Source organism: Apodemus sylvaticus, chromosome 23 (genome assembly GCF_947179515.1).
Source record: "Apodemus sylvaticus chromosome 23, mApoSyl1.1, whole genome shotgun sequence".
In the NCBI taxonomy this organism is placed as follows: domain Eukaryota; kingdom Metazoa; phylum Chordata; class Mammalia; order Rodentia; family Muridae; genus Apodemus; species Apodemus sylvaticus.
This window is the reverse complement of record NC_067494.1, coordinates 24,053,041-24,065,739: the sequence shown is the minus strand read 5'-3', so window position 1 is coordinate 24,065,739 and position 12,699 is coordinate 24,053,041. Positions and strand designations below refer to the sequence as shown.

Here is a 12,699-nt window from a genome sequence, read left to right as displayed (position 1 = left end):
AAATATATTATACTGGGCCAAGGTAGTAATGCTGACCATGTTGTGGTAGCAAAACTTATGTTGTGATATGTATGTGAACCACAGAGAGGAAAATATCCCCTAATCCTTTCAAATCCAGGCTTCCTGCAGCCTAGAAAAATCTCCTAGTGTGCTCCTCCTGCAACTTTTGCATGGACTGTGGTGGTCTGAACAAGAATAGTTCCCATAGGATTATATATTTGAATGCATGTTTATCAATGAGTGGCATTATTATTGAAGGTGTAGCCTTGTTGGAGGAAGGATGTCACTGGAGGTTATGGTTTTGGATCTTTTAAATACCCAAGACAGATCCAGTGTCTCTTCCTGCTGCCTGTGGACTATTAATTAGAACATTCAAGCTACTTCTCCAGTACTGCAATTGCATGCATGCTGTGGTGCTCCCTAGCGTGATGACAGTACACTATCCATCTGAAACAAAAAGTCCAATTAAATGTTTTCCTTTAGAAGAATTGCTATAGTCATAGTGTCTCTTCTCAGAAACAGAACACCAAGACATGGGTCAAGGTTTTAATATAAGGTAGTTAGTTGTATTCTCTTGTATTCTGTAGCTGCCTGCAGCTACTACGAACTGGGTTGCTGGAACATAAGCTGATGGGGAAGGGGTGAAAAGAACGAGGGCCCTGATGATAGTTGACCAATCAAGGCCCCAACTTTAATGGTGGTCAGACCTTTTAACAATTTGGGTAAGGCCCTCCCTCCAGACTCCAGGCTGAGTTCCAGAAAAGTCTTCTGGTAGTCCTTGGCTCCACTGCTCTGGCAGCTGGGTGGGTCATCTGCTTAATTCAGGAATTCGTAGACCTGGAGGAACAATGAACTTAACCTTCACTCTGAGCTTCTCCACCCTAGGTGGAGCAGAATCTTGACTAGCACAGGAATCCATGCTCAATGTAGGCTGGGAGAAGTTCACCTTGACCAATGTCTAGTACACTCTTATCACCCTAGGATAAAAATTCCTGCTGTAACCTACTTCCCTATTATGCCCTAATGTCAGATTCCTGCACGAAGCCAGGAATTGTCCTTGGCCAATGTCAAGTTCCTACCATGTGGCATGACACTCCAAAATGGCTCTGTACAGTATTTTGGGACATTACTCTCCAAACAAACTATAGCATGTTCGTGCACTTGCATTGCACAGTTAAACAATGGTGGCCTGAATTGGTCTATGAAACAATGAAACCATGCAAACAATGATTTTATGCAGGCACAATATCTCAGAGGAACTTAATATTTTTTTTCCTATACATTCTTACCTGTGACATAAACTTGGGTCTAACATGATCTGATAGAATAAGAAGAGAATATGGGTTCACCCAGGCAAGTTCTTCAATGTGAAGTCTGAACAACAGAACTTGAGATTACTTAGAAAAATAAGATGAAATAGATTTAACAAGCTGATCCCAGGCCTTTATTTTTTCCTTACTTAAATTAATCAGTAAACATTAATTAATCATATACATGTGAATGGCTGATAATTAGCTCCAAATTGGTGTGTGTGTGTGTGTGTGTGTAGTCAGAAAAGGAATAAAAGTGACAAATTAAGTAATTATAAGGAGTGCACATAATGTGTGTGATAATCCATATGATATTATATGACTCAGAGGAAAAAATTCTGGATTTGAATAGGCTCAAATTCAAGTTCACAGTAGATTGTATATCTTGGGAGAACTCTTACTGGTTGTGAAAATTTGTCCTCTTGTGCTTTTATATATACTTCTTTTAGCACTTCCATGCTGAAAGAGAAGGGAAAATAATTCAATCTGTGTTGCAAAAAAGATTACTGCTCTTTCGTTAATGGTAGTTTAATGAACAGGAAGATGTATCTGTACAGAACTTTTTCATTGCATTTCCCAAATCATAAGAAGAAAGATCCTCTAATATCTAGTAGGGGAAATGGTTCAGGGTTTGAATTTCCAACACATTGTTACCTTTAAGGTATATTTATGGTGAAAGACATCCCAGAATTAAGATTAAGGTTTATTTTTTTTGTATACTTGTTTATTTTGAGATTGAGTCTTTCTTTGTATTTCAGTCTGGCCTGTAATTTACCATGTAGATCAAAATAGTTTTGAACCTTGAGTCTTACCACTTGCTCAGTTTTCAGAGTGCTAGGATTGTAGGTATAGACCACTGCACCCATAGAGGATGTATTCTTTATAGTCCCTCTGTTTCTCCTTAATCCAGTGGCATGACAGCTCCCATTAAGTCCCTCATAAAAACACCACTAATTAGAGAAATAAGCAGACACAATAAAAACATGTATATTATTTTAAAAATATTGGAAAGCAACCCACAATCAATTATGCTGTAGTAGAACAAGAATGAGCAATCACTTGTAAATAATGTGACTACATTAAATTCATGTAACAGTGGCACTCTACCTTAATCAATCCTAAATTAGATCATTAGTTAATTAAAATAGGCACTAATTAAATACTCATGGTTTTTATTTGTATCATGAGATCAAATTTCCTGATTAAAATTGGAGTGAAGATTGGGCATATTTAAAGATTTATGCTTTCTAAACTCACTGTGGTGATAATCACAACTCTAAGATGCCGAGCTAAATCCCTAGTTTTAACAGTGTGCCAACCCTTACATCATCCCATCAACTGACAGAGACCAACACTCCCCATTCTTCCACACAGTTAAGCCACATGTATGGTTGATGTTCTGATGTTGATAAGCAGTTCTTGTTCTTTCTGCAGAGCACCAACCATGACAGACACGTCCATAATATGTAGGCAAAGTTGGGACAGACTGGAGCAACTGATCATATTTCTTTTTCTTGCTCAGTTGCAAGTGAGCTTGGAATGCTCCTAAATTGCACAGTTTCTATGGCTGCCTTTGTGAATCGTTAGAAGACAGCTAATCCAGTTTCCATATCTAGATTTTGAAAGAGAGAAAACATTCAATGTGGGAAAAGGAAAAATTCCAGAAAACGGAAAAATAGAGATAGCATTCAGATGACAAATAAGAAATTCACTTCATATTGAAGATATCGTGGGTGTTTATGGACTTCATGATTTTTAAAGATCATTATAATTGTGTTTAAGTATCACCTATTCACATATGTGTTCAATAAGACAGTTTTACAAATTCTTTACAGCTTTTCTGTACAAGAGATACAGGACCTAAATGAGGCGGGAAGTATGGATAATTACCATTCTAAACATTGCAATATATATGCAGCTTAGACAGAGGTAATTAATTTCTACCAAAGCTATGAAAAAAAGAGAAAAAGAAACCATCTGTGAGGGACAATCTTCAGACGGAGAATGAAAGGGTTAAAGGCTCTTTTATATCTTGCATTTGGCAAAACTCCCAAGGGTTTTCTTAAGAGACTGTTTATGCTTTCTGCCAGGTGAATGCAAATTCAGTCCACAAGAAGGAATTAATTTACCGAGGTATCATGCCTCTTTTCTCTTTTCTATTCTGGTAATTGAATATTCATCGCATAACAAGTGCTGCTAATTAGCCGATTATTCCATTTACTGGCAAATAGTGAACTTGCTATTCCTATTGAATAAAGCAAGAGTTTCAAAAAAAATCTAATTATATTTAGTTAGTGCCACTCAGATAATTTTTAAAGTCTTTAAATCACACAGTGCATCTCCTTATAATAAGTTTTATTTAGTAACTATGGAATATAAGCTTTGATCTCTTTAGGAATGAGAGTTTTAGGTTAATAATTAATCAGTGTGACTCACTGAATGATTTTAGTAAGACCGCGTGTTTGCCTAAATTTAGTAGTTTGGTAAAATTCACATTAAGAATGTACATTTCCTCAATTTTAAAATTTATATACGTTGAACATTATATTTTGGGAAATATTATTGTTTTAGAAATTTTAATCATTTATGGTAGCATTTACCAATTCCTTCTAAAAGTTACATAAGACAGTGAGTTACATATTAAGAATATCTCTTATTTGCAGAAAAGCTATCTAGCATAATTACATTTGTATTCAAATTTAAATATCATTTCTGTCAACATAGAGTCCTTTCTTGACCATCCTGTCTATACACTCTCGTTCTCAAATACAATATATTGATGGTGGGTTAAGTCACCTCACTAAATGCAGATAAGTTAAGTAAATATTTGAATGCTAAAGAATGAGACTATTATCGCTTCTCGGCCTTTTGGCTAAGATCAAGTGAAGAATGAGACTATTGCGGTCTTTCCTCTCTAGTCTCAGTTCAGACACATGAAGGATTTTATTGACTTAAGAGAAAAGACAAGAGTTCTCTCATTTCACAATCTGTGTATAAAATTATCCACTCCCAGAGATAAACCTTTTAGAGGTTACTATATGTTAACATGAACAAGAGTCATACTACTTTTCAACCATACTAACTTTCAGTTTGAAGGTTACTCAAACTGAGGGACAGAATGTAAAATAAAATATGAAGTTCTCACAAGAAGAGAATAAGAATTAACCCAGAAATAATGCCAAACTGGAGATGGACTGGATGGTAAAGAGATAATGCCATGTTTGCTGTGTTTGGGGTGGGGTATGCGAGGCTTTAAGGAAAGAATAAAGGCTGAAAATTTTAAGTTCTTTTTTTTCTTAAATGGTTATGAATGGCTGATGTCTACGTTTTAATAAATTCGCTAGGAACAATAGTGTGAATACCAAGAAAGAAAATAAATAAATATTTAAGTGAAATTAATTGGGAGTGTGTGCTTTAGAAGGATGAGGCATAAACTAAATTATTTATGGTTTGGTTGATTTCTATAGATAATAGCATTGTAAAATGCTAATAATTTAATTAAATTGTTTATAAAGTCTTTAAATTGAGATCCTAAAATGTTAAGTCAAGGGTCTCATGGGCATTTTCATTAATCTGGATAGATCCTGAAGGCTTAAAGATTGTATTCAGGAAATAAGGTGGGATGGAAAATTATAAAATGACTATATACCAGATAGTAAATGTTTGTCCATCTATCTATCTGTTTGACTATCTATCTATCTATCTATCTATCTATCTATCTATCTATCTATCTATCTATCATCTATTATCTACCTATCTCTATATCTACCTATCCATATGTACATATACATGTGAATATTTTAATACATTTTCCCTTGTTAGTGGCATTATTTGCAAGTCTATGGTACCTTGCAACTATGCCAAGTCATCAAGAATAAAAGAAATTAGATGAATTATGAGAGGAGGGCTGGAAAAATCCTAGAACATTCCAAAACAGACCTCAGTGGGTGATTCTAGTGGACAGGCCAGGATGGTGCTAATAGGATGGGATGTAAAGAGTGGATCTGAGGGGCAGGCCTTTACATGAATCATTCTGCGCGCTGACTGTGGACTAGCTGTTTGCTCCCTGGCTCACTGCAATGTGAGAAGTCTCCTTAGCATGCTTCCTGCCTCTCTGAACTCTACTATGTTTTGTCCACCTTGACATACTGAAACGTTTGAGAGACCAACATAATTCTATAATCACAACTGATTTTCAGTTTATAATTATTGTTTCTGATGGCTTTAGTGGCTGGATGCTGTTGTTGTAGTAGGTATTGGAAGGTGAGTGAACCTCGGTTCTTCTGGTGTGCAGGCCTCTGATAGATATCCTTGGACTGTAATGTTCCAAACCTGCAATTCTATATAATTCAAGAGCCTCAGGTCTAATGAAGGTGGGTGGAGTCCCAGTGGGCTCAGAGACCAGGGAAGGTGGGTGGTGGAATGGAAGCTTGCCTGTATGATTCAGGAACATGATGGAAGTGGAGGAGATGGGGCAGAAGTACGGAGATAGCACACTGGGATAGCAGGCTGCTCAGGGCAGCTTGGCTTGGCTCAGAGGGCTCAGAAAGCAGGGAAGATGGGTCTTAATTTGTTTTTTTCTATATTCTTTGTTTACATTCCAAATAATTTCCCCTTTCCCAGTTCCCCCTTCCCCATATGTCCCATAAGCCTTCTCACCACCCATTCTCCAATCACCTCTCTCCTTTTTCTCTGTCCTGGTACTCCCCTACAATGCTAGATCAAACCTTTCCAGGATCAGGACCCTCTCCTTACTTCTTCATGGGAGTCATTTGTTATGTTAATTGTGCCTTGGGTACTCAGAACTTCTAGGCTAATTAATATCCACTTATCAGAGATTGCATTCCATGTGTATTCTTTTGTGATTGGGTTACCTCACTAAGGATATTTTCCATATACAATCGTTTGCCTAAAAATTTCATGAATTTATTGTTTTTAATTGCTGAGTAGTATTCCATTGTGTAAATATACCACAGTTTCTGTATCAATTCCTTCATTGAGGGACATCTGGGTTCTTTCCAGCTTCTGGCTATTATAAATAAGGCTGCTATGAACATAATGGAGCATGTGTCCTTATTGCATGCCGGGGAATCCTTTGGGTATATGCCCAGGAGAGGTATAGCAGGGTGCTCTGAAGTGTCAGGTCCAGTTTTCTGAGGAACTGCCAAACTCATTTCCATAGTGGTTGTAATTAATTTGTTTTTTTAATGAGCCAATATTTTTTTAACTTTCAATACTGTGTTATTTTATTATACATTTTTAAAATTTAATAATATGTTTCTTATTTAGATATGTCTATTTGTGGTTGCGCATTTCGAGATTTAGATGCCCATACATTTAAATGGTTTCATTAATTTTTCGGGTATAATATCAAATCAATTTTTGGTAGCTCTCAGGCTTGCTATTCAAGCTAGTATTTTACATACACTGAAATTTGGGACAGTTAAAGGTAAGTTATCTTCTACTTGGTACATTTAAACTTGAAGCATCCTTTCTTTGACTTCCTGTATGTACTACTAGCCAAACCAGGTTTTGCAATCTGTGAGATAAGGCATGTTTCAGCCCTGTCAGTCAAGAAAGCCAATGTCCAAGGCAATGGGTGTCCTCCATTTGTGTCTTAGAGCAAGACAAACAGAGCACAGTCATCAATACTGAAGGGAAGAATACCTGGCACCCAGTACTCTACCTGTAAGGATCTGATGTTTAGGCATTTTGTCCAGCAGCAAATCACTTCATGAGATGGAGAAGCTTGCTAGAATCAAGTTCTGGCCTTGGTATGGACTGATGGGCCCAACTGTATGTATAGAACTTTTTTAATATAATGACACCTTTTCCGTAATTAATTAAGATAGTTATTAAATTTCTACCTAGAATTGAGATTAAAAGACAAGAACATATACTCCAAATAACATGAAAAACATGGTTTTTCCCCTTAATTACTCTAATTGGGAAGCAGAACATCATGATGTCTGAGAGAAGGACAGTCACTAAGATAGCAAAACATTTCGGCAATTTTCTGTTGGTAGGTGAGTTCTGGATAGCAGGCATTTGAAGATGGGAAACAACACAGCTTCGGTAAACGAGAAATGAAGCTAGGAATTTGAAGAATTTGGGACAGCATAGTGATAAGAAATTATTTTACATTATGACAGTAAAGAGAAAATTAAGCAGAAAAATCTAGAAATACATTCTTGATTCTTCACATTGGAATGCGTTAAATATGTAGCATAATTATCCAAATCTTTAGCAATGACTTTCTGAGTAGTTAAGTCATCAACTGTCTTTTAGAGCTCACAATTAAGGAGACATTTGTGTTCTGATAAGTTACAGCACACTTCTCTGTCCATATACAATGGGAAATAGAACTGGAGGGAGTGATATTTTAGCAAGAGTGATTAAATGTATTTTGAGTAGAAACTCTACAGGCCTCCCTGAAATTATTACACAACAGACCTGAAAAGAAGCAATCTCATATTCCAAACATTGCCTGCCAAAGCTATACTGAACAATACCTATTGAAAGCCATTTTTGAAAAAGACAGTCAACAGTACAATTTTCACAAAATTCAGAACCCAACCAAAGCCGTTAAGCATACAAAGAAATAAGAAATTGTGACTCAAAACCATTTATTTATTTTTTTAAAGTAAATAGAAACTGGCCGCAAATGTCAAAGATGTTGATAGAACTAGTGAATAGAATTTTAACAGGTGTAATACTTTGGTTCAGGTATTTAAATAAAGGATTGAAAGTAGGAGAGAGAAAAGTGGAATTGAGAAAGAAAGAACTATTTTGTTCTTCAGTTTCTATGAAAAAGGTGAACACACTTTCAGTCTTTTTATTCTATTCTATGTTGAACTGAATGTTCTAGCTAGTAAAATAGAAATCTGGTTACAGAGATGGAGCAGAAGGAAAAATACTGTTTCCATTTTCAAAATATGATTGCATTTGTAGATATTCTTAAGAACTTAATACACAGTAGTAAATTTAAGACTGGCTTGAGAAAAAACAATGTAGAAGGAAAAGAAAAGGGGAGGGACAAATAACACATTCATCATTCACAGAGATAATCACTAAATGTCTTCATTAAACACTTAGAGCAATTTTATTAGAAAAATATTTTGTATTTTTATTATATTTTGAATGGTATTCTCAATTTCAACTTGGAATAGAAGAATATGACTTAGTCTTTTTATACTGGGTTGTCATCATGAATGATTCTCAAATACATTTACTAGGTATATATCCTGTATATGTTTGTGTGTGTGTTTCTAAATCTCTCTTAAGAATACTTACCAGATTTATGTACTATGTGTATGTGTCCACATATGCAAGTGTCTTTGTGTGTGTGTGTGTGTGTGTGTGAGAGAGAGAGAGAGAGAGAGAGAGAGAGAGACAGAGACAGAGACAGAGACAGAGACAGAGAGACAGAGAGCTAGACAGAGACAGGGACAAAAACATAGACAAAGAGAGGCAGAGAGATTCTAAACCTCACTAGGAGTAGGTACTCTGTGTTGGTATGATTGGGTGTATGCATATGTATGTCTATGTGCATGTGAATGAGTGTGTTCTTGTCCAGTATATGTATGCGCTCCCGTGTATAAATATGTACACACATGTCTCTTGAGGTCACAAGTTTAATTCAGTGCTTTTGACTATTTCACATTTTGTTTTTATGAGAAATTTTTTTAACTAAACCTTGAGATCACTGAATGTCTAGACTGACTTGCCAACTAACCCTAGGAAACTTGTCTCTACCTTCTGAATGCTGGAGTTATATTTATGTGCCACTATACCCAGCTTTTTAGATAGGCACTAGAGCTTTAAACTCATTTATTTTTTCATGGAAGTATTTTACTCAAGGATCTATATCTAGCTCTAAGAACTTTTCAAATACATTCCTAGTGATGTTTTATTTAGAAAATTATGTTAGTCAAAGACATTTTATTACATCCATTTCAACCTAAATGCATTTCTTTTTTCTTTTAACTTCTCTAAGATTTCCAGTACAGCATTAAATAGAGCATCTGATGATGAACTATTTTGAGGATCAAAGAGAAAGCTCCTCCCTTTGTTCATATTATGTTTAAATCATTTTGTCTCACTATGTATGGCCACGTTGTTATGACGCTAGCTGTTTTACTAACAGCTGTCTCATTTAAGCTAAAGAAATTCTCCATTCTTCCAAGCTTATGAGAACATGTTTAAATTGTGAATACTGCATTTTGAGTACTTGTCTTTGATCTATTGAGATAATCATGGTATTTTTTTAGGCATTTTACTTTTTAAAAGCTTTTTTTATTTTTTTGATAGTTTGAATAAAATATTTTTTCATGTAGTATGGTATCAACTGGCAACCTGATCTTGTGATCATGTGTTCGTAAATCAACCTCATATGGGCATAATTTATTATAATAATCCTTTTTTGTATTGATGGATATATGTGTGTGTGTGTCTGTGTGTGTGTCTGTGTGTGTGTGTCTGTGTGCACATATCCACTTACAGAGACACAAACTCACATATTAAACATTCTCCCTCTTGCAGATAAAAGAGATGTAATCTATTTAGGGAACAAATAAGACAGATTTATAGTGGATCTTGGGGTTGATTATCTTTCCCTACTTCAAATCACAACACAGTACATAGTTTTAAAGATTCTTCATCATAAATTGGTGGCACATGCCAATAACCTCAGTGCATGAGAGGTGGAGGAAGGGGAATCATGAATTCAAGGTCATTTTTAGCTCCATAATGGCATTGACATTGTCCTGAACTATATGAATTCTTGTAACATTTCTTTCTTGAAAAAAGGAATACCCTCCATCACAATTTCTTTGGGTATTTGGCCTGAAACATGGCAAGGATTGAAAAAAGTGTAGCCCTCTCTTCGTTTGTGTCTTCTAGGCCATTTATATTTGATTTTTTTTTTTTAGAAATGATAACAAATCAGCTATGAATTCAGAGGAGCTTATATAAAGTAAATTGATACCCTCATACCTGAAGCAATTTAAGACATGTACCTACATGAAAGTAGATCTTTCTTTAGATTTATTGACCTGAGACCTCAATTCTCTGGTGGCTTTGTAAGATTATTCACTTTAATTTATTTTTTTTATTGCAAGAGTGAGCTAATAAGCCACACTCTACATTTCTTATGTTCACTGTGTTTTTGGTTTGGATCTTGGCGTCAACAGCATGTTAAAATAAAATAGTACAGGTAACTTGATACATTAATTTTTTAATATTACTTATAAAACAAAATAAATATATTTAAAAATGTGAAAAGGAAGCCTGGTGGTGGTGGTACACACCTTTAATCCTAGCACTTCGGAAGCAGAGGCAGGCAGATTTCTGAGTTCAAGGCCCGCCTGGTCTACAGAGTGAGTTCCAGGACAAACAGAGCTACACAGAGAAACCCTGTCTCAAAAAAAAAAAAGAAAAGAAAAGAAAAACCAAAAAAAAAATAATAATGTGAAAAGGAAGACGAATTTGTACACTTTGTCAAGCCTAAGAGGAATGACATTTAAATAAAATTAAATATTTATAACATTTTGAATGAATAGAATCTCAGTCAGTGTAAAAAAATGTTTTGTTTCTATTCCTGTTACCTTGAATTATAACTGTTTACACTATGACTATTTATTTTTTTTTTAAATTAATAAATTTTATGTATGATTCTGCACTATACATGTTTATATATATATTGCATATATATGTTGAAATATAAGAAAGACAAATATTGTGAAATTTCAGAATTGAAATTTCAGCAAGAAAATCTATTTATCAAAATCCACAGCTAAAAGCATTGTTTTGGAACAAATTATGGGCCTGAGTTACTGCTAGTTTTTCTATTTTTTTTTTTTCAGTTTTTTTTTATTCGATATAATTTATTTACATTTCAAATGATTTCCCCTTTTCTAGCCCCCCCACTCCCCGAAAGTCCCGCAAGCCCCCTTCTCTTCCCCTGTCCTCCCACCCACCCCTTCCCACTTCCCCGTTCTGGTTTTGCTGAATACTGTTTCACTGAGTCTTTCCAGAACCAGGGGCCACTCCTCCTTTCTTCTTGTACCTCATTCGATGTGTGGATTATGTTTTGGGTATTCCAGTTTTCTAGGTTAATATCCACTTATTAGTGAGTGCATACCATGATTCACCTTTTGAGTCTGGGTTACCTCACTTAGTATGATATTCTCTAGCTCCATCCATTTGCCTAAGAATTTCATGAATTCATTGTTTCTAATGGCTGAATAGTACTCCATTGTGTAGATATACCACATTTTTTGCATCCACTCTTCTGTTGAGGGATACCTGGGTTCTTTCCAGCATCTGGCAATTACAAATAGGGCTGCTATGAACATAGTAGAACATGTATCCTTATTACATGGTGGGGAGTCTTCTGGGTATATGCCCAGGAGTGGTATAGCAGGATCTTCTGGAAGTAAGGTGCCCAGTTTTCGGAGGAACCGCCAGACTGATTTCCAGAGTGGTTGTACCAATTTGCAACCCCACCAGCAGTGGAGGAGTGTTCCTCTTTCTCCACACCCTCTCCAACACCTGCTGTCTCCTGAATTTTTAATCTTAGCCATTCTGACTGGTGTAAGATGAAATCTTAGGGTTGTTTTGATTTGCATTTCCCTAATGACTAATGAAGTTGAGCATTTTTTAAGATGCTTCTCCGCCATCCGAAGTTCTTCAGGTGAGAATTCTTTGTTTAACTCTGTACCCCATTTTTTAATAGGGTTGTTTGGTTTTCTGGAGTCTAACTTCTTGAGTTCTTTATATATATTGGATATTAGCCCTCTATCTGATGTAGGATTGGTGAAGATCTTTTCCCAATTTGTTGGTTGCCGATTTGTCCTCTTGATGGTGTCCTTTGCCTTACAGAAACTTTGTAATTTTATGAGGTCCCATTTGTCAATTCTTGCTCTTAGAGCATACGCTATTGGTGTTCTGTTCAGAAACTTTCTCCCTGTACCGATGTCCTCAAGGGTCTTCCCCAGTTTTTTTTCTATTAGCTTCAGAGTGTCTGGCTTTATGTGGAGGTCCTTGATCCATTTGGATTTGAGCTTAGTACAAGGAGACAAGGATGGATCAATTCGTATTCTTCTGCATGCTGACCTCCAGTTGAACCAGCACCATTTGTTGAAAAGGCTATCTTTTTTCCATTGGATGTTTTCAGCCTCTTTGTCGAGGATCAAGTGGCCATAGGTGTGTGGGTTCATTTCTGGATCTTCAATCCTGTTCCATTGATCCTCCTGCCTGTCACTGTACCAATACCATGCAGTTTTTAACACTATTGCTCTGTAGTATTGCTTGAGGTCAGGGATACTGATTCCCCCAGATTTTCTTTTGTTGCTGAGAATAGTTTTAGCTATCCTGGGTTTTTTGTTGT

At 35.9% G+C, this 12,699-nt stretch overlaps 1 pseudogene; it reads left to right on the top strand.

Moving 5' to 3' along the window:
• Positions 1–4,162: 4,162 nt before the first annotated feature.
• On the top strand, positions 4,163–4,335 carry LOC127674258 (uncharacterized; annotated as a pseudogene).
• Positions 4,336–12,699: the final 8,364 nt, after the last annotated feature.